The 21709-nt window shown below is 46.2% G+C and overlaps 1 long non-coding RNA gene across 1 annotated transcript; it reads right to left on the bottom strand.

Annotated features, from left to right (window-relative positions):
• Positions 1 to 573: 573 nt before the first annotated feature.
• LOC128349127 (uncharacterized) lies at positions 574 to 8117 on the bottom strand. The gene is made up of 3 exons (XR_008318568.1): positions 8009 to 8117; positions 2135 to 2244; positions 574 to 1036 (listed from the first exon to the last, which is right to left on the bottom strand). It is a non-coding gene; the product is annotated as an uncharacterized LOC128349127 (long non-coding RNA).
• Between the last annotated feature and the right edge of the window lie 13592 nt (positions 8118 to 21709).

Raw genomic sequence — 21709 nt, 5'->3', positions numbered from 1 at the left:
AGCAACAAATAAATAATTGATCTGTAGATACATAGTGAGGCTATTCATACGCGTGTGCAAAACTGGGCTAAGGTAGCCCAGCCTAGGATTGCATGCATGTGTGAGCCGCCAGGATGGGGCCAATCCTGGTGGCAACACGGTGGCAAACCCGCCTAAGTAGCCTCCCTTGAAAATGAGGTTAAGGGAGCAAGCGCTTCCTTAACCTCACTTTTTTGCTCATGTGGCACACTCAGGGAGGGGAAGGCGGATCCCCATAATGCACTGCACACTTGTGCAGTGCATTATTGGAGCTCCAGGGGCAGGGTGATGCGCGACAGCGCATCCTGGCACCCCAACCCTCAGAGCTGCTTGGGAGCAGCTGCTGCTTGTCTGGGCGGGTGATCCAATCATCTGTGGGGATCATCTGCGGGGAAAGTAGGTTTAACCCGCCTTCCCTGCAGCCCGCCCGTGAGCCCTTCTTGGGCTCACGGGCGGGCCGTGAGTAGTGGGCCGTGAGTAGTGGGCCGTGAGTAGTGACTTGTGAGAAGAGGCTCAGCAGGTAATGGAGTTGATCAAGGACACTTTAAATGAGTAATAAATATGGCTTTATTAGAAATGTACTCTGCCAGACAATACAGTTATGTGTATGTTTATAAAATATATTTATCTAAAACTTTATAGTAAAATAAATACATTTTTAACATTTGGGGAAGAATGTGCTTTATTGTTCCAGAAATAATGCCATTCCAGTTCTATTAATTGTTTTGCTGATGCCACTCAAGGATTTCTTTGCAATTGGACACATTCTCCATCAGTGATTGAATATTATTTTTTCCAGCACAAATTGTTTTGCAGGTATGAGAACTGTAAGAACTGAATTTCAGTGCAGGTATGCTTCATGACCTTGTACATTCACCCAGCATTCAATATCACTGCTGCCTCCTCCATCTCATTATCTCTTGCCCTGACTAGTTGAAAGAAGTTGTTATTCTCCACCTACAGCCACATTTGAAATAGGTGCTGTTTGGGATAGAAGCTTTGTTGCCCACATGGACATCTGAGAAGAAAATTGTGAAGCCATAAATATGTGAAGGCTTGACACTGCATAGATACATTACTGACATAACTGGCCTAGAGCAATCCTAAAAAATGCAGATATGAATCAATTAGAAAGGTCGAGCTATGCAATATTTCTGAATGTGTGTGTTCAGATATATCAAATACTAGTTGCCTTAGGGGCCCATTCACAAGACCTACCAGGTGGAAGGGGGAAGGCTTCCCAAACCTTGCCTTCCCCTCAGATGATCGTTGGTACTCATTCGGAACATGCCCCCACATGATCAGCCCTGTTCTGTGCAGCTTGGACGCACCATGCTACTTGCATGATTCAATGGGGAATTCCCCCAGGAGATGGGCACTCTAGGCTCAAGTTAAGGGCGTGCTCTCTCCTTTTACCTCTGCTAACAGCCAGGTTTGAAAGCAGGGCTAGGTGGTGCTGCCCCACTGGGATTGGGCCTGATTGCAGCGGTTCTCACGCGCAGCCTGCCTAACCCGGGCTGGCATTGCTAGCTTGAGTTAGGCTGCACATGAGAACTGCCTCATAATCATCTTTCTTTGATGGTGATTCTTGGTTTTTTAAATACCAGAGAAAAGGCAACCCAATTTTGAATTAACAAATTCTTGTTTGGCTAACTAGTCTGGAGACCAACCAGCTATAATTCTGATTGATCAGACATGTTGGGCTTCAGATTTACTGTCAATATCAAAGCATACACATTCCACTCTGACATATAATATATTGATCCATCTGTCCAAAGTAATGTAAGTTGTTGGTGGCAGAGAAGGAATAGTCCAGTTTCAACAATGAGCTTGCACTCATTAGCATAAAATAATTCTCACCACCAAGTCAACAGTTGCTGAATTATTAAAAACAAAACTTAGCAGGTCCTAAGAAGGTCACTGCATTATCAGCTGTAGTGAATTCAGTATGGAAGGGGCAGATGCAAATATGTCAAGAAGAAGAGATCATCCATGATGGTATATGATTCATAGCAAAGAGCCTTTCAAAATTATGTATGTATTTATGGTGAATAATGACCATATAGTGGCCCTCTGGAGAGCTTTACAAGAAAATGTATCAAACAAAAACTGTTACCTCTTGTTCCTCCTGGTGATCTCAATATCAGGATCTCACATCAGTCCACTTGGTTCTGGTACACTTAAAAAGCCACAATCAGAGTTTACTGCAATGCTTATTCCAATGAGCTGCAAATATAAATCACTTGTTTTATAGTTGGGGAAAGTGAGACTTGGTGTCTCAGAGCCAATGTAGTAAAATGTCATCCAATGGGCAAGAGGAAGACAAGGATGGCATCACTTGGTTCAGTGAAATTCATAGAACCCAGTGCTCTGTTACGTGGTGCTGTAAAAAGGAGCTTGGTTTTATGGTTTGTGGGATGTCAGACAAAATGGAGGTACAGAAAGGCATTTTAATTACTAGTGCTTCTCATACACCATTATATAGCCAGTTTCTGCTGACACCCACCAATATTTATCAAACTAAGCTTGGTAGGGCACACAGATATAGCAGTATTCATTAATAAGGCTAGGAGAACTAAACTGTAGCACTCAAACTAATTCTTATACCACATGCTGTTCTTAGCCCCCTATCACCTTACTCTAAAAAACATGCCCCTGATCCATAATGGGATCCAGTCACTAGAAATCATCATTTTTAATAGAACAAATAGAAACCGAATGAATGAATGAACGAACGAATGAAATCCATGATCAATGAATATATGGGGATTGCGCCTTCTGACCCTTTTCCAACCTCTGCACAGTCTTCTGCAAAGAGCCTATATATGTGATACATGTATATGCTCTGTCCCAAAGGCTAGATGAACAAGCAAAGGCAGGAGTAGGGTTACTGGGAATCATCAGGAGAAGTTGCTGCTAGTCTGTGTAGACAATACTGAGCTAGATGGACCAAGGGTCTGACTCAGTATATGGCAATTCACCTCTCTAGGAGCTAAAACTTTGAGTAGGGCATGGACACATCTTGTCTGAGGTGTACACTCACATAAAATGCATGAGCACTGTCTCAAACATTTCAGTGAATGCCATTTCATACATTGCAGCTGCAGGCTAGCTCTTGAACTGTTGAGAGCAACCTATCTGTATGTTTTCCTAGAATGTCCATAATCAGAGGGATCATCACCCCTTGGTCAGTGGAGAAAAGACTGTTTCAAGGTACCGGGACAGTCAGGTGGTGAAGAACCTTTAAAATATGTAACGATGGAGAGACTTAACCTTGCAAGTGATCTTTGATAAAAGAACAGGGATATTAAAACACATACCTATTTTCATTTGTGAGATGTAAGAGGCTACATTAGTCACAGATAGAAATGCTACCTCAAGGTTTTAGGAAAGACTTAGAAAAAGAGAGCACCAAGTAAGGAAAATAGTAAGGAATTCATGCATAACAGAATATGAAGCATATTCAGTCTATTGCAATCTATGCAAGTGAGCTGAGGGGTTAATTTTACTAGACTAAGACTACGAACAGTATGTAATAGTCTTTATTTTACCTTTGAGTGCTCAGCTACACATTACATGCACATATGAGTAAGAAAAGACCACATCCTGTCTCCTTGGTGCTAAACAGCACCAAGGGGGAGATTTGGAGTGGAAAAGCAGTGTGTACGGTGATTGCTTAACCTTTCTCCAGTCTCCTACTTTATTCAAGTAAATAAACCGCATAAATATGCTAACTAGGCTGACCAGATTTGAAGAACTAGTGCAGGGCAACCCTATAAACAGCCCGCTATGCTATTAAATTTTCAATATAATATAATCTTACAGGAAGCTTTCAGTTGCTGTATATATACTTCAGACACTTGTGAAACAGGAAAGGGATGGCTTTTCCAAGATGAAGCTTTATGGTTGGGCCAATGGAGTGAAGTTATGAGAAGTATAACATTAGTTGTAAACACAAAAATCCCTAATGTCCATCTGTCAGGTTATGTAAACCATTCTTGGACACGATAATATTCATTTTCCCCCTGCTACTAAATATTTAAGCACTACCAGTACCCTGGGAAAGCATATTCTTAGTGGTTTTCTTAAGTCTGAAAATCTGACTAATGGTGAGAAGCACAAAGACAGATCATTTCAGACCTTCAAGGCCTTGGAAAAGACCCCCTAGGTTTTTATGCTGAAAATGCTTTTATTTTCTTTAGTTAAATCTGGGATCAATGCATAATTTTTCTTTCTGTTTCTATTCCAGTGAACAACCACGTGGGGAGGGGGTTATTGCAGAGGTTTTCACAATATTTGTGTTAACTGACCCCCAAGAGAATAAAAATCATGATTGCAAACAGTGAAGCTCTCTATGCCTATACAATAATTTAACACACACACACACACACAAAACTGTGTGCTTTTTGTCATTTTTAAAAAACAAATAATTTTATTTATAGTATAATTCTCTAATTTTTTGGGAAAGGATGAGACTCTCACTTTTGAATATTTGAAACAGCAATAAGTCAACTTTCCTAGGCTTGATTCACATTCTGCTTCTTTTTCCTGAGTTCTCCCTGCATTTCCGCAGAAAATGCTTTTAAAATTATTATATTCACATTTTTCTAAGGAACATTAGAAGGTACTAGCTGAACCCGCACAGAGCATCTGTGCGGTAGAGTTCACTTCTTTTGGGGGGTTATTTGGGAGAATTTGTTTGGCTGGTCCTCCCACAGCTCTCTCACTCGCTCTGTCCCCCCCACAACAGCTCTCTTGCTCGCTCTGCCCCCCGCCTCTCTCACTCGCTCTGTCTCCCCCGCGCCTCTCTCGCTCGCTCTGTCTCTCCCCCCGCGCCTCGCTCGTTAGCTCTGTCTCTTCCCCGCGCCTCTCTCGCTCGCTCTGTCTCCCCCACACCTCTCTCACTCACTCTGTCTCTCCCCCCGCGCCTCGCTCGCTCACTCTGTCTCTCCCCCGCGCGCCTCGCTCGCTCTGTCTCTCCCCCGCGCGCCTCGCTCGCTCGCTCTGTCTCTCCCCACATGCCTCGCTCTCTCTGTCTCTCCCCCGCGCGCCTCGCTCGCTTGCTCTGTCTCTCCCCGCGCGTCTCGCTCGCTCGCTCTGTCTCTCCCCGCGTGCCTCGCTCGCTCTGTCTCTCCCCCAAGCGCCTCGCTCGCTCTGTCTCTTCCCCAAGCGCCTCTCTCGCTCGCTCTGTCTCTCCCCTGCGCGCCTCGCTCACTCGCTCTGTCTCTCCCCTGCGCGCCTCGCTCTGTCTCTCCCCCGTGTGCCTCTCTCGCTCGCTCTGTCTCTCCCCCGCGCACCTCGCTTGCTCGGTTCCCTCCCGCCCTGCCCTCCCACAGGCGCCTTGCTTCCATGGGCAAGCTGGCCTCCATGGTCCGCCGCCTGGCCTCTGTGGCGCCCGGTTCCCTCCCGCCCTGTCCTCCCACAGGCGCCTTGCTTCCATGGGCAATCTGGCCTCCGTGGCCCACCGCCTGGCCTCCGTGGCCCGCCGCCTGGCTTCCACAGGCAAGCTGGGCCCACTGCCGCCAGGCCTCCGCAGGCGGGGCGGGCCCGCTGCCTGGCAGGCCTGCCGCTGGGCCAAGTACGCGGCCCACTGCTTGCCTCTGCAGTACACTCCCCCCAGCCTTCAGCCCCAGTCTGCTCTCCCCCCTGCCTTCAGCTCCAGTCTGCTCTCCCCCCTGCCTTCAGCCCCAGTCAGCTCTCCCCCCAGGCCTTCTGCCCCAGTCCGCTCTCCCCCCAGGCCTTCTGCCCCAGTCCGTTCTCCCCCCAAGCCTTCTGCCCCAGTCCGTTCTCCCCCCAAGCCTTCTGTCCTAGTTCCCTCCCCCAAGCCTTCTGCCCCAGTCTGCTCTCCCCCCAAGCCTTCTGCCCCAGTCCGCTTTCCCCCCAAGCCTTCTGCCCCAGTCTGTTCTCCCCCCAAGCCTTCTGCCCCAGTCCCCTCCCCCAAGCCTTCTGCCCCAGCTTGCTCCCTCCTCCATTTTCCCCTCTTTCTCTCTCATTTTCTCTCTCTTATTCGTGCTTCCGCCCCACCCCGCAGCTTTCTAGGCTCCTTGTGTTTTCCCAGCTGGCCGTTGCCACCACCTCCTTGGGCAGCCAAGCTCCTTCCTGCATGGCCCTCCCTCTAGTGAGCCACTCCACCACTTTCTCTCCCCACAGCTTCTCCCCTCCCCCACCCCACCCTGTTCAGTTCTCCTCTCCGCTTGCCCTTCTTTTCCTTTCCTCCACTTCCCTTGCCCAACCAATCCGGCACGTTCACTGCCCAGCCAATCCGCTGGGTTGCCGGGACGCATCCCCACAGAGGCACCTCTACGAGAATTAATATAATAGATAATGGGAGAAATGTGCCCCCCTTTCCTGCTAGTCTTCTCTCCCCTTCCCAAGCCAGAACCCTGCCCTCAAAACAAAATCCTACCCTTGGGCTGTTTTGGATTATACTTCACCCATCCAGCCCACCACACTCAATAAGGAAGTACACACCCTGAACTGAATCCTGTTGGACTTTCTTATGAGTAAATTTGCAAAGGTTTGGACTGCATGACTAGATTCTACATATGAGAAGAAACTGCAGGCCCCACAAGAAAAGCAGATAACTTTTGAGGCCCTCCTTCAGATGCGAATGCTGCTGCTGACGACATCTGGATGCTGCTACTGCTACTTCAGAGAGAAATAGGAATACTCCCAGGCTTGTGGATGGTATTTGGTGTTCTCCAATAACACACCATTATTTGGAATCATATTTTCATATGCTCTAGTTATCTATATTGATTAGAGACTGTGAAGGCTCAACCGACTGATACCCAGTGGGAAGCTCCACAGTCTCCCTCACTGCCACCCAGGGACGTAGCAAGATTGGAGTGGACCCAAAGACAAGATTTTAAAATGCCCCCCCCCCCATGTGCCACAATAGAACATCATCCTAAATTGGACGATGTGGACGATGCAAGTCATTTTATGGTACTAGAGAAAGACATGCTGTTCTGGTAGCTCCAGGTCTTAACACTCACATCAGTTTCGGAGGATGAAGACAACTGAAGGAAGCCCGGGCAGGTGCGTGGCTGGGGGAGTCAGTCATGTGACTTGCTTCTGGGGACCCCCAAAGGCAGTGGGCCCCCAGACAACTGTCTCCCCTTGCCCTATTATAGTTACGCCCCTCAGGGGCGTAGCAAGGTTGGAGTGGGCCCAGAGACAAGATTTTAAAATGCCCCCCCCCAAGTCCAGGGCCTCCGCACACCCCAGGCCCCCAAGGATTTAAGTCTGATATTCCAAAATAAGTATGCTGCCTGCAAATACATTTCACTGAATACACACACGCACACGTCACAATATATAGTGATATACATTGAGTACTATACATTTGTATTACTTTTAATGCCTAGAACACACTAGAAAGATGAATTATTAAAATGGGCCCCTCGCTGCAGATTAGCAAAGGAGACTTTCAACCATGCAGGGTGAGCCTGTGTTTGTTTTCTCAGAATTCTGAACAAATTCAGTCAAGTTTGATTCCAGGAGGTTTTTCACAGGAGGCTTTTAAAGCCCTTTAAGACACATCTCCTCTGGAATGGAGGTGCTGCATTCACATGTTGGCCAGATTTACCCTGAAGTCCGTGCAAGTTATTGGGGAGCAGTTCACACACAAGAAAAATAAAATAAAATAAAAGCACAAGACATGCTTCACAGTTCTCACTCAGACCTGGGTTGCAAAACAACTTGAACATAAGTGCATTTATAAATGAATGAATGAATAAATAAAATTAATAAAATACTGTTCCAGAAGTTTTTGCAATTTTCTGCCATGAAACAAGCCACTTATAGGACTTTTTAGATAGTTTTTTTTAAGTCAGCAAATTTTCCAAGCTGTTTCAAAATAAATATTCAGAGACTTCTCGGTCCCTAACCCCCCCCCCATATCCAAGCCCTATGGCAAGCAGATCCCTATATATGGGGGGCGGGGGGGGGCGGGAAAGGTAACCACATAAAGGAGTTCACACTCTACCTGGCAAATGCTGGGCTGGGTTGAGCAGGGCAGCAAGTGGTCTTCTGCTGCAGAGAACACTCTGGCTGCCTCCTCCTTCCTGGCTTGCTTGGGCCCTACTCGAGTTCAGGCTTCACTGCGGCCTACACGGAGGCCTCCGTGGAAGCCCCGCCCACCCGCCGATCAGCTGAGAGGCGGGAGAAAAGGAGCTCTTGGCAGCTTGCCTGCTGCTTCGATTGCGGGCCAGCAGAACAAGCAGGAGAGACGGCGAACAGGGCAAGTGGCTGAGGGGCCTTGCGGCTGGGCAGGGGGCAATGGGGAGTCACATGAGGTGCCCCTGGGGTGCCCCTCCAGGCAGTGGGGCCCCCAGACAACTGTCTCCCCTTGCCCTATCATTGTTACGCGCCTGACGCCCCTGCTGCCACCAGTCTGAGCACTCTGCAGATACCTAATCACTTTGATGAATTTCCTCCCTTGTAGAGAAGTGGCATTTTAGCATAGTTAGAATATACACAAAGATTTGATACTGCTGATGTAAAAAGTATGGTTTGCTAAGAAGAAAATTTAAAATGTACTTAAACTGGGTGGAATAAAAAATCTTATGGGATTGAAGGATTTGTCTAATTAGGGTGGGTTGAAACCTATCAAAATCCTGGTCCAGAGTCCCTTTCCCCACCCCAATTGCACTCACTTGCTCACTAAGGCACCTTGGTGGAACAAGCCTCAAAATAAAAGGAACCTCCCTGCCTCCCGCTTCAGAAGGCTGTTGAGGCAGGTAGCCTTGGAATGTTGGGTCCTGAGAGTGTTGTCTCAGGCATGCAGTCTGGTCCTTTATTCCATTGTTGGCCAGTTAACTACTTAATTGCCAGGCTTCCTGAAAATGAGGAATCTTCACTAGCCAGCTCTCCCTCAGTGGCTGAGCGGCCTGAAGGTGCAGTGGCTAAGCCACTTGAGTGAGTTGCTCAGGCCAGACACACAATTCTTTTGAAGGTATCTCAGGCAGCGCAAGCCTTCCTATTCCCCCTCAGCTTTTCTAGTGACCAGTTCTTAAAGCTGCCCTCCTGCTCTCCTCCCTGGGCAGCAGGCACATAGCTATAACAAGGGCAGGCAGTACAGCTGCATACATGCCACCAGTGCCCAGGGGCCACCTGCCACACACTCTCACCCCACCCGCTGGATGGACGTGGGACCACCCACCACCACTCACCTTCATAACCCCTGCCAGTTGCCTGGCCACTCAACTGCCACTGATGATCTGCCTCTGTTTGCTGGGCTGTGACACAATCTAATGAAGTCATTGCTCCAGCCCCTGTTGTCTCTGGCATAGGCAATGTGCTTGTGCGGTGACATCATTCAACTGTGTTCATCATTCAACAAAGGGAGGTGAGCCAGCCGTGGGGGCAGCCAGGCTTTGCAAAGGCAGGCGGCTGGAGGGGCCACCTCAGATCCTTCCCCAAGACCTCCCTCAATGTTGTTACACCACTGCTGGGCTCCTTTCTTCCTCCAGAGCCTTCCACCTGACACCCCAGCCCACTCTCCCTCTTCAAACCCTCTAATCCAGTCCACTACCACCCGCCCCCCAAATGTTTTCATTTATTTATTTATTTTATTTTTACATTTCTATACCGCCTTTCGTTAAAAAAAAAACCCCAAGGCGGTTTACAAAAATTAAAACATACAATAAATGTTCAGGTAGGCCTGGCCAATCCTACCCAGCTGTCAATTCTGATTTTTCAAAGCCTTCACCTATAGAGTTCCTTCTGCTTTAATCTGATTGGCCAGGAAATTTACCTGCCAGACTCTTCTCATTGAAGAGTTTTTAGATGACAGAAATTCCTTATTATTTCTAAGAGGGGTTATACAGCCTCTAAACAGAAAAAGGTAGAACCAGCAAGCGAAGTAAACACATTTTCACTAGTTACACTGAGGTAATTGCCAACACGCACATAGAGGTAATCTATTATAGCCAAGCACTAATTCTTTACGAGGACAGTCCCTTTTTATGGCTTATGATTTATGGTTTTTTAAATGGTAAAATACTGTCCCCTCCCTTTTGGGGAGATGTCTTTTTAGGGATACCTTAAAAAACACATTTGCTTAAAAAAATACCTCATTCTTTTCTGTTATGACTCTTGCTTGTATTTGAATTTTGAGATTTGCAATACTAGCCAATAATATCAGTCAAGTCAAATTAGGAATGTAAACTATGTGTTCAGTGGCTTTTCACATCTTCCTTCCACAACTGGCATCTCTGTATTGACCACTGAGTTTTGTTTTCCAGTTTTTCTGGCCTTTACATTCTCAATGGTCTCCTTTTATATCTGTAATGTTGAAATCATGAAGCTTTCTAATACATTTCCATGAGAATCATTTTCCTCCCATAGGTCATTGCCTAATTTTAATAGACAGTGAACACTTTTCCTTTTTGAATATGCATATTTGCACTTACTGTACTCTAAGGCTATGTCAGGGAACCGAAGAAGCATCCGTTTTCTTTAACAGATGCTGCATCAGGCTAATTGGTAGAAACAACTGCCCCACATTACAAAATGCTGTTCCCAGATATTCCATAATGGGAGACCACCCATATAATGAGAGACTTCTTAGAATGGTGTACAGATAAATAAAATAAATAAAACTTACTGGGAAGGGAGGGAGCAGTGAAATTATTTCTAAGAGGGGAAAATAACTCCTGCTTTCTGCATGAAAATAAAATGAAATGTCAGAGGAGTATAGCATTAGGAAATAAAAGCCTAGTGTTAAGCTTTCTTTTTTTGTATGATGTGTGGTCTAAAGCCGTTTTATGGTGTGAGAAATTGCATTATGCATAATCTGCACTGTGTGCTAATCACACTAACAGCTGTTAGCTTACAGAGGCTCAGCTAGTACACCAGCTCTACACAAAGTCCACGCTGTGGTCACTATTATTTCATGGCCTAACAACAATTTTCCTACTGAAAGGGCTTCAGTTTTTTCTGCCTGGCTTGAACAACAGCAGGGGGTATGAAGAGGGCATTTTTTCTCAAGTGATGAGGTCTGTTCCCACGACTACAGGAAGGAAGAGAGAAAGAGATGGAGTGGCATTGGAGGACCTGGGCCTTTGGAGGATGAGATAGTGAAGAAAAGTACTAAAGGAACATTTTAATCAGTATCTTCTTCTGCTATATGTGCTTTCATTAGGTGGGGGTGCTTCCAGACTGGAAGCTTTCCAGATTTTCCAGTCAGTGGCACTCTCCACTCCAAGCCACTATGGAACAGCAACTCAGCTTCCACACTTCAACAGGTATAGTGCTTTTCCCCACACTAGTGGGCAGAAAAGGGTCAGGTGAGCAGTTTCTCCCTCTCCCCCCCCCCCCAACAATTACTATCCTGGGCATGAGCAGGCATGGGAGGTATGCCTGTGCGTACCTCCATACATATCCCCCTTTGCTCTCTTGAAGAGCTGTGCATCGCTGGAAAGATTGGAGTTTAATTGGATCCAATCCAGTTATTATCAAATGCACCGGGTTACGGTTGGGTATACTCGCATCAAACTGATCCATTTGGGGTCTTACTTGGCAGCAGTGCAGTGGGCCTCTACACCAGTGTTCCCTCTAAAAGGAATTCCCAGATGTTGTTGACTACAACTCCTATAATCCACAGCCAAAGGCTGGGGATGCTGGGAGTTGTAGTCAACAACATCTGGGAATCCCTGTTAGTGGGAACACTGGTCTCCACCTCTCTTTTAATTTCAAAAAGCTGCTACCTGAATAGGCAGCTGCCCTATGAAGGAAGCAACATCATGGCATTGTGTCCTTTCCCCAGTGTCCTTGTGTCCTTTCCCCAGGACATACAAAAGAGGTTAAAAATAGCTTCCTTCCTTAAAGTGGCTGCCAGAGAGTAAAGTGGAATCTTCATAGGTAGCAGCAGCAAAATAGCTTTTCTAAGTTAAAATAAAGAAAGAGATAAAGAAAGAGATGCTTGCAGATAGGGTTCCTATTCACACTGATCCAGTCTGCCTGATGCAGAATTTATTAGACACTCTTGTACTGGATCCAATTGGACATTTTTTTCATTGGACTCATTCTGATGAAAAGTCTGTTAGGGCCTGTATCAAACTGAGTTTCATTATTAGCTCAGTCACTGCATAGCCCTACAGTTTTGCATATTAGTGAAATATCACTACACTCTTTCTATGAGAAAGAAGGTTAGAATTGTGGTAGTTTGGAGGACCCCAGTTGTCCTGTAATGAAGACTCTTAAATTATTCCAGCTGCTGAAATTATAAATTCAAGTCTTGCTTGTTGGGCTACATTCCACATGGAAGATTTGCAATGAATACTGGCCATGGTAGGTGGTGGAAGGAAAGGGGATGGAACACAGGACATACAAAAGTCCATATTTTCTTTCAGCTCAATCTGGGATGGCAATCTGGATGATTGGCTGAGGGTGTCATGGTCTCTATCAGGGCCCGTGTAACCTGCAGGGTGTTCTGGAAACTGGAGTATCTACAATGTGGCCAAGGGTTTTTTCTCCCTTTATTTGTTATAAGCTGAATTTACTTCTCTGTTAGAGTTTTATTCAGAGAGAAATCTGAAATCATTTTAATATGCTTTGGGTGGGGGTAGAGGATTGGAGATGGCACTACAGAGAAACCTTGATATCTGGAACAACAATTTTGCAGATTTTGGATTTTCTGTACAGTGTCCATGAAACTGGGAACTCAGCCACTGTGCTTCTTCATCCTGCTCTTGACTAGGCATTTCCTCTTACAGAGAAATTGCTTGTGTGAAACAGTGTTTTGTGTGGGTTTTTTCACCTTCTTCTGTCAATCATGACCCAAAGTTGTGTTGTATGCTGTGAGTATAGTGCCTTTTAATACCCTTTTAAACCTCCCCGACGTTGAGGCGGGTCTCACAATCAGTGAGACCCGCTTTTGATGATACTGTGGGGTGAGCAGCTAAGCCCGCTCTCCCCGCAGACGACCGGGGCAGTAGCCCTGGGCGGCTGGATCGGCTGCCCACATGATTGCTGGCTCCGTGACGGAGCTGGTGGGGGCTGGTGGGAGCGGGGGCCGATTGGCCCTCGCAAGCTCCAGCATGCCCTGCACGAGTGCGCAGGGCATGCTGGTGAGACCCCCAGAGCCGGGAGGTGGCTTTTCACCTCCCCTCTGGGGGTCTCTTCATGAGTAGTGGCTACTCATGCTGTGGCTACTCACGACCAGATAGCCCGGGTTTGCGTAGTGCTCGCTCCGCAAACCCGGGCTAAGAGGAGGGCTACCAAAGTGGGTTACGCACTCGAGAACCACTGGGCTCGCAGCCGAGCCCAGTAGTACTTACGATCAGGAAAAATCAGGCTAGGCTTTCCTAGTCCGATTTTTCCCAATCATGAGAATAGCCCCATAGTGTTTTTACCATTGCATTCTGTGTCCCATAGCTGTGCCTTCTGTTGTCAAAACCTGTTCTAATTGTTCATTTCCTACTGTGTCAAAAACTATGTTTGTAAAACTGCTTTTTATTCATTGCTTTCTGTGTCCCAAATTTGTGCTTTGTGTGGTTGAAACTATTGTAGCTTGCCTTTTGTGTCCCAAATTTCTGTTTTGTGTTGTAAGAACCATTTTTCTCTTTTATTGCCTTATTTCTACCAAAACTATGTTTTGTATTGTGAAATCCTTTAATTTTATTTGCTAGTGCTTTGTGTTGTGATTTTTCTTCTTCGGTGCTTTCTGTTGTGACTTTGCCCACATTTGCACATCATGGCAAACCATGGGTAGTGAAACCTGAGGTTAATTTTTGTAACTGTGAATCGCATCACAGACGTCTGTCCAACCATAGCCGATCAACCTCTGATTTCAGGGCAGGAGAGCCACTCCCTCTTCCTGGCCACATCCCAGCAAGCTCTGTAGCGCTCACGTCACCAGACTGTGGAGAAGGCATCAGAATGTCTGCAGAGTGGCAGCTATTGACCAGGATGCTGCTGTGATGACAGACCTGGGCAAACCATACAGGAAGCACTCCTGCCCTCGTGTTGGCTTGCTGGCCGGGGATTAACCCTTTAATGAGAGCACCAGTCCACTAGGAGGACCAGAGGCTCTGTGAGGTTTGGGCCTTCATTGTACTGTGCTTTTATAAGGTCGGCAAATCAAGCCCCCCGCCCCCACTTGTGTGGGCCCCCCATTCTCTCTGGTAAATAACAGAACTTGTACACCATGACTCCTTCCTCTCTTTCATACTCCCAAGGAGTAGTGGCTGCTCCATGGGCCTGGGGAGTCCCAGGTGCTCAGACTAGGGGATAGCTCTTTACTCTTATTCAAATTTCCTGGGTTTGGGCTGGTGTTCTGTTGTATGGAAATCAGCCACCACAGGGAATCGTGAGTGAAGTGAGCCCCAATTATCAGTGATCCCAGGAAAGTAGGTTGGCTGTACCTGGCAAAAACATGGATGTTTTTGCCAGAGGGACTGCTTGGCAGAGGGACTGCTTGGATGGCTTGGACTGCTTGGATGGGACTGCTTGGATGGCTTTGCCAGAGGGACTCCTTGGCAGAGGGACTGCTTGGATGGCTTCTTCACAGCAGTCGCCAGAACAGGGGAAGATGTTGCCATGATATCCATCCCTACAGCTTGCTTGTGTCAAGCAATGAGGCTGAGTGGCAGCTGCCGTCTGGCCCACATGCATGTCCCCAAGGCCTTTCATTCTCATGACAGAGCAGTCCACTCAGGAGCAGCACCCATCATCATCACCCAAGAAGAATCTCTCCTCTCTGGAAGCAATACTGCTCCTGCTGGATGGTTCTTCTCATGAGTGATGCCAGAGAGTGCATGCTTTTACCCAAGGGGAAGGGGCTGGGGACCCCTTCCCCAGATTCACTGCACAAAAAATAGAGCATAACCATTCAAGAATTCCTGGGTGGGACTGCCTTTTAAACACAGCGCTGGGTATTGTTGCCCTGCCATGTTATCATTGCAGCGATCTAATCAGGTTGCCAGGTTTATGGTGCCACCATAAACAATGCACTTGCCTGCATGTGCTTGTGAACATACTTCTTTATCATTTCATTTTTGGAGACCAAAACACATAGTCCCCATCTTGCCATCCTGTCCCCTTTCTGTTATGATTGCCAGAGCGGGGAACAAGAGACACAGTGGAAATCAGGCATTCCCCTATGTGACTTTTAACTTTGACAGCTTGAGAAGCTTAGGACTGGACAATGTGGCATCCTTGTTGCTGGGCAATAGAGCTTGAGGAGTGCAGAGGCAGGGGACGGGCCAGTGCTTGGAGAGGTGACCAGCAAGAAGCATGTAATGGAGTGGGTGCATTCCTGGGCGGGTCTGGGCTCCCCTCTCTATGATTTTGGTTCCAGAAAGAGCATGAAACCCTGGTTATGGAGGCATCTTCATTGGGACATAACGCTGCCACCTTCAAACCTCAGGTTGGAGCAGCGAAACACTACAAACCAAATTAGAATTTGGCAAAGGAAACCTCATGTTGCTTTTGCTGCAAAACCATGGTTTTGGATGTACATGAATTCCAACCTCTGCCCCATTCAACTCTGGTGCAGCCTCCCCCCCCCCCAGTGCTTTCTCCCCCCAACTTCAGTGCTTTCTCTTGTGACTTTTTTTCTTCAGTGCTTTCTGCTTTTTAAAATTGTCTTAAAAAGGGAGAGAATGTTGAGAAAGGGAAGCATGTTTAACTCAGCGTCGCCAACACATTAAAGTTAATTGTGATGTTAGAGGCTGGTGTACCCATCCCTAACATCAGTGAGGAGTTTGTGTTGCTGAACAAACTGTGTCCATTATTAAGTGAAACAAAGAAAAGTTACAGCAATTTTCTCTTTAATTTGAAGTTGGTGCTTCTATAAATGCAACTAGAAAAAAGCTTCTAGAAAAGCTGCTCACAGAAAAACACACACACAAAAGCTGACAATTAAGAAGTGGGTGGGGGAGTCTAATCTAATAACTGTATACTCATATTAGGGGTGGTGCCTATGGGATCCTCCATTTTAAAAAGTGAGGAAATTCAACTAAAGCAAAACATTTTTGGATTACAAGAATAGCACGGATATGGCAGCTCCAACTGTACTGCAAAAAGCAAGGACATTCAATGACCCATGATGTTAATGCCTAGGGAAGGAATGATGGTCGATATTATAGTAGATCGCAAGCAGCATCCAGACTTAATGCTGCCCTCACATTAGAACATTGCCTACATGCAACATTTCCCCCAATCTCCTTTTCATCTGTTGTCCTCAAGGTCCCCCCCCAATATATCCCTGAGGGCTGGGGAACCCCCAGGGACATACATCAGGGGCAGCAGAAGGAAGGAGGAAGTCAGGAAAAATAGTTGCACATGTTCAACTATTGTTCAGACATTCAAACACAAGGGCAGCATTAGTCTGGTTCCTGCTCACAATTTCTGTCTAAAATAATGTGAATAATAACAATGCTGAATTAGAATTCAGATGAGATATTGAAAAGAACCACTGATTTATCAGTATTTGGAGGCTTCTCATAATGTGTCATGTTAAATTTGTTTTCCTACGTGGCTTAATTCTGTCATTTCCATACAATCAGCTGCTGGGAGGTTAAGAAGTATTATTCTGCATTGAAGCTGAAAGGAAAAGCAGCTGGTCTAACAAAACATCACATCTGAGAAGGATTAACATTTCAAAGAAACTATTTGCTCAAGTGAGCTGTTTTTATTATGAACTCTTAAAAAGAAAAATCAACCTTAAATAATATTTTGTATTATGGTCGCTAAGATACTGTGTGTGAAGTTGACTGTAGTGGAGAACAGTGTTTATTCTTGTGTTTAGAGCTCGTTGAGTGGGAGAGCTAGTCCAGCATCTTGTTTCCCACAGTGGTTTGCCAGATGCCACTCAGAAGCCCACAAGCAAGAGATATGAAGGAATGCCCTCTCTCCTGCTGTTGCTCCACTGCACAGAGGCATCCTGCCTCTGAGCCTGGAGGTAGCCTATAGTCATCAAGACTAAAAGCCATTGAAAGATGTGACCTCCATGAATTTGCCTAAGCCCCCTTTAAAAGCATCCAAGCTGGTGGTGATCATCATGTCTTGTGGCAGAGAATTCCATAGATTATGTTCTGAGTGGGGAAAGTATTTCCTTTGCTGGTCCTAAATTTCCCAGCAATCATTGTTCCAGCAATACGATTGTGTTACATCAGATGAAGATGCATGATTACATCCAGATTGGATTACTGCAATGCGCTCAGTGTGGGGCTATCTTTGAAGATGGTTCAGATGCTTTAACTGGCTCAGAATGCTGCTGCAAAGATGCTTGTTGCTTAACACCAACTCTGCAATAACTTTTTTGGTTGTCTGTCTACTTCTGGGCAAAATTCAACGTCCTGATTTTGACCTTAAAGCCCTTGGGACCAAAGGCTTGGGGCCAAGATATCTCAGATCACATTTGCCCATATGAACCGTTCAGGACCCTTGGTTCTTTCTGTTAGTCCTTACTGTCAATTCCACCACTGATACAGATTTGGCATGTGTCAGGGAGTGTCTTAGTAGTGGCCTCTAGTAGTGTGTTGGGGTCAGGGTAGAACTAGAGTTTCATCATCTCCCTCCTTGATGAATCTGAAAACGTTTTAAATGTTTAAAATGTTTAAATGTTTTAAATACTAAATAAAATAAACTAAGAAATGAAAACCTCGATATTTTGCTTTCACATCTGGTGGTTATTAGTTGCCAGAATATTCAGGGAACACTTACCAAAGGTAATGGGGAGGAGAGATAAGTGTTCTGCCTGTGTATGGCAGGAGATGAAGGAAGAAGACTGAATTAGGGGTATGCAAGGAAAAAACAATGTTGTGTCTCTGTTCATCATCAGTTGAAATTGAAAACTTCATTCATTGAGAAATTCATTCACTGAAATTGTGTTTGATATGTTATTTATATTGTCCATCTCTGTTCATCCATTATCATTCCCCATTGATTTCAGTAGAAGCATCAGCTGCACTCAAGGGCATGGGGACAATGGAGCAAGAGGGGATGGCCCCTCCTTGCCCTTGGCCAGGGCATCCCCTTGCCCCCTCCTGCACCCAGCTGACAAATCAAGCATTTATCAGCTGGGAGCATCCCTCTCATCCTCAGCCAGTGTTTCATTGAAATGCTGGCTAGACTGGGGTCGGGGCGGGGGGACCCAGCCAGTCAGCATTCCAATGGAATTCTGACTGGGGAGGATGGGAGAGGGTCTGAACGGATCCTGTCCCCGGCAGTAGCCACAACCCCTGCATCTCATATCACACCCTTGTTCTTGGACACCTATAACTCACATGGTAACACAAATTCAGAATTACAGACTTTTTTATTATTCTGAATAAGGAGATGAAATGGGAATGAGGTGGAATAAAAATAAAATGCCATGCCTATAGGTAAACACAAATGCAGAGTAAGGCCGTTCTAGAAGTAAAATACTAAACTGAATTGAGAAATATTTTTTTGCACATGGCACACATTTGCAACCCTTTTGCATTCCTATCCCTCTCAATGAACAAATGTTAAATCATGCAACCATGTATTTCAGTTTCATATTTTCCCCCATTACCACTCTGTTACTGGAGATAACAGTAATCACTGTGTGTGCCAAGAAGCCCTTTCAAATTCCAGAACACTTTGGACAGAATGGATAGGTTATCATGACCCACACAATGCCTCCAGATTGGAAATTGGGAGCTTCATGAGCCATGCAAACTCTCAATTTCTGGTCATAAGGAAATCCAGGAATTTTTGGTGATGTCACTGTGCCCACTCAACATTGAACTGGAATGGCAACTTAAACTCACATCCCAGATTACCAGTCCTGGTTCAATGTTCGGTTGGTGCGCTACCAATTGATATTTTCCAGTTTTTTACTACTGGAAACTGGGATCATACACAGCTCTCAGACCTCCTGATTCCCAATCCCCATGCATCATGCGAGTCATGAGAACTTGGCCAATGTGTCTGAGTTGAATCAGGGAAGGAGAGCTGGTCTTGTGGTAGCAAGCATGACTTGTCCCCTTAGCTAAGCAGGGTCCACCCTGGTTGCATATGAATGGGAGACTTGATGTGTGATCACTGCAAGAGATTCCCCTCAGGGGATGGAGCCACTCTGGGAAGAGCAGAAGGTTTCAAGTTCCCTCCATGGCTTCTCCAAGATAGGGCTGAGAGAGATTCCTGCCTGCAACCTTGGAGAAGCCGCTGCCAGTCTGTGGAGACAAAACTGAGCTAGATAGACCAATGGTCTGACTCAGTATATGGCAGCTTCCTATGTTCCTATGAATCCTGAAGAGTTTACGTTGTCAATTTCTTCTCTGCTCTCTTTCCTTACCTCTCAGGAGCAGCTGTTTAGATGAAACAAAGCTAAAGAACTGTAGAAGACATGGATGGATTGCTGCTCACCCAAGGACTCATTTGTCCTTTATGTTCATCTTATCATGAATGCCAGATTGAATGAAAGACTCCAGTTTATCATGCGTCTCCATTCATCCAAAATTAAATACATATCTCTCATTCAAATTTGGACAGGAGGAGAAACAAACTGAATGTTGCATTTGGCTGGCAAAAAGATTCTTTGGAGAAATGAATGCACTATCTGATCTATCTTGTTCCAGAAAAGAGGCAAATTACAAAGCACCATCAGACTACAGAACTCTTTCCTTAAAAGAAAAGGCACCCTATGAAAAGCTAACCTGGACCTTCCTGCAGCTTGGAAAAATGGCATAATTCTTTCTTTATATGGTGAGAGAGGGGTGGGTGGGGGGAAAACAAGCCAGAGATTCCATTTCATGGTCATCCAGATGGGCGAAACTGTGTTTTTGTTACAAAAGCAACCGGAGGTTTTCAAGGTGAAACCATAATCTGAACCTTCAGTTTATACGAAGTTTTGCTGCTCCAACCTGAGGTTTGAAGGCAGCATAGTGTCGTCTGAATTCTGCTGCTGCAGTAATGTGGGCTTCATGCTGTGGCTGTTGCCAGAACCATAGAAAGGGTGGCTCAGACGAGCCCAGAAACGTGCCAGCTCTATGCCTACTGTGCTTCTCACTGGCCACATCTCTGAGCATTTGCCCCACCCCCTCTGTCTCTGCAGTCTACACTCCTCCATCCATTGCCTGGCAACAGGGATGCTGCATCGATGCCTTCAAAGCATGTAAAGGTGAAACACCACATTGGGGGATGCCCACTTTCCACTGTGTCTCATGTTCCCCCCTTTGGCAATCTTCAAAAAAAGGGGATGGGATGACAAGTCATGCATTTTGTGGAAAGGTCTCCACAAATCAAGTGAAGAAGAAGTATTTGCACAAGCACATAGAGTCCCAGTGGCACCATAAAGAGAGAGCCAGCGTGGTGTAGTGGTTAGAGTGCTGGACTAGGACCAGGGAGACCCGAGTTCAAATCCCCATTCAGCCATGAAACTAGCTGGATGATTCTGGGCCAGTCACTTCTCTCTCAGCCTAACCTACTTCACAGGGTTGTTGTGAAAGAGAAACTCAAGTATGTAGTATACCGCTCTGGGCTCCTTGGAGGAAGAGCGGGATATAAATGTAATAACAACAACAACAACAATAATAATAATAATAATAATGAGCACCTCAACACCATAGGGGCCACAGAAATCACCATCAGCCAATTACAAAAAGCAGCTTTACTGGGAACAGCCTATATTCTGCAACGATATCTATAACAACTGACAATAAAATTCATCCATCCCAGGTCCTTGGGAAAGACTCGATGTCTGGATAAAACAAACCAGTCAATAACACCTGTCTGACTGTGTAAACAAGAAATAATAATATAATAAACTGGGCAACCTGGTTATTTCCTAACAAAGATTACACATGGCAGGGGAGTGACAACTGGCGTCTGGGTCGAAAGGCAGCCTCTGGAATTCTTGAGTGGCTCTGCTCTATTTTTGGTACAAATTATTAGAGGTAGAGGGGTCCAGCCCCTTCCCCTTGGGTGCAAGCATGCAGACTCTAGCATTACTCGTGAGAAGAACGCCAGGCTGGATCGCTAATAAGGTGTGATGACGCCCCTTCTCCCGAGGACCATGCTCTCATGAGTAGCAGGCCATAGAGACACACATGTGGGCAGGAGGGCTTTTGGAGCCCACCCGTTTCATGATCCACACAAGCTTCAGGGAAGGTCATGGCGAATGGCGTACAGCAGGAGCGAAAGGGCTTATTCTGGCAGTCTGGTTGTTATTTTGCACATATGCATGTTTATTTTTGCCCAGTATGGCACCTGGCTTGCCAGGGATAGCTGAAAATAGGGGCACACCTCACCCGTGATTCCCCACAGTGACTGATCTGCATGTGCTGCAATGCTAGTTCCAGCCTGGGAATTTTAATGTGTACTAGGGGCCATCCCCGATCTTGCCAGAGACTGAGCCAACGGAAAATGGCCAGACACATGGAGTAGCCTGGACTCCTTGGGAGTCTGTAGGGGTTCAGTGTAGAGGGGAAGGTGAGGAGTATGAGTTCTATTTTTAAACAGATATACTGGGGGCCCACATCAGCAGGATGATGGGATGGATAGTTGGATGGCCTAACTAATGAGGGCACAGTACGACAGAGACCCCAAACTCATGGAATCTCTGGTCCTCCCCAATGGACTGGCCTCTCATGAGAGGATTAATCCTGGCTGGCAAGCTGACATGGAGGCAGGGGTGTTTGGGGGGGTTCCTCGACTGCTTTTGATGGGATCTGCAATCACAAGAGCATCCTCTGACACAGTGGACCAGACC

This window comes from Hemicordylus capensis, chromosome 3 (assembly GCF_027244095.1).
Source record: "Hemicordylus capensis ecotype Gifberg chromosome 3, rHemCap1.1.pri, whole genome shotgun sequence".
Lineage (NCBI taxonomy): Eukaryota > Metazoa > Chordata > Lepidosauria > Squamata > Cordylidae > Hemicordylus > Hemicordylus capensis.
The sequence above is the reverse complement of the archived record's forward strand: the minus strand, read 5'-3'. Positions and strand labels throughout refer to the sequence as shown.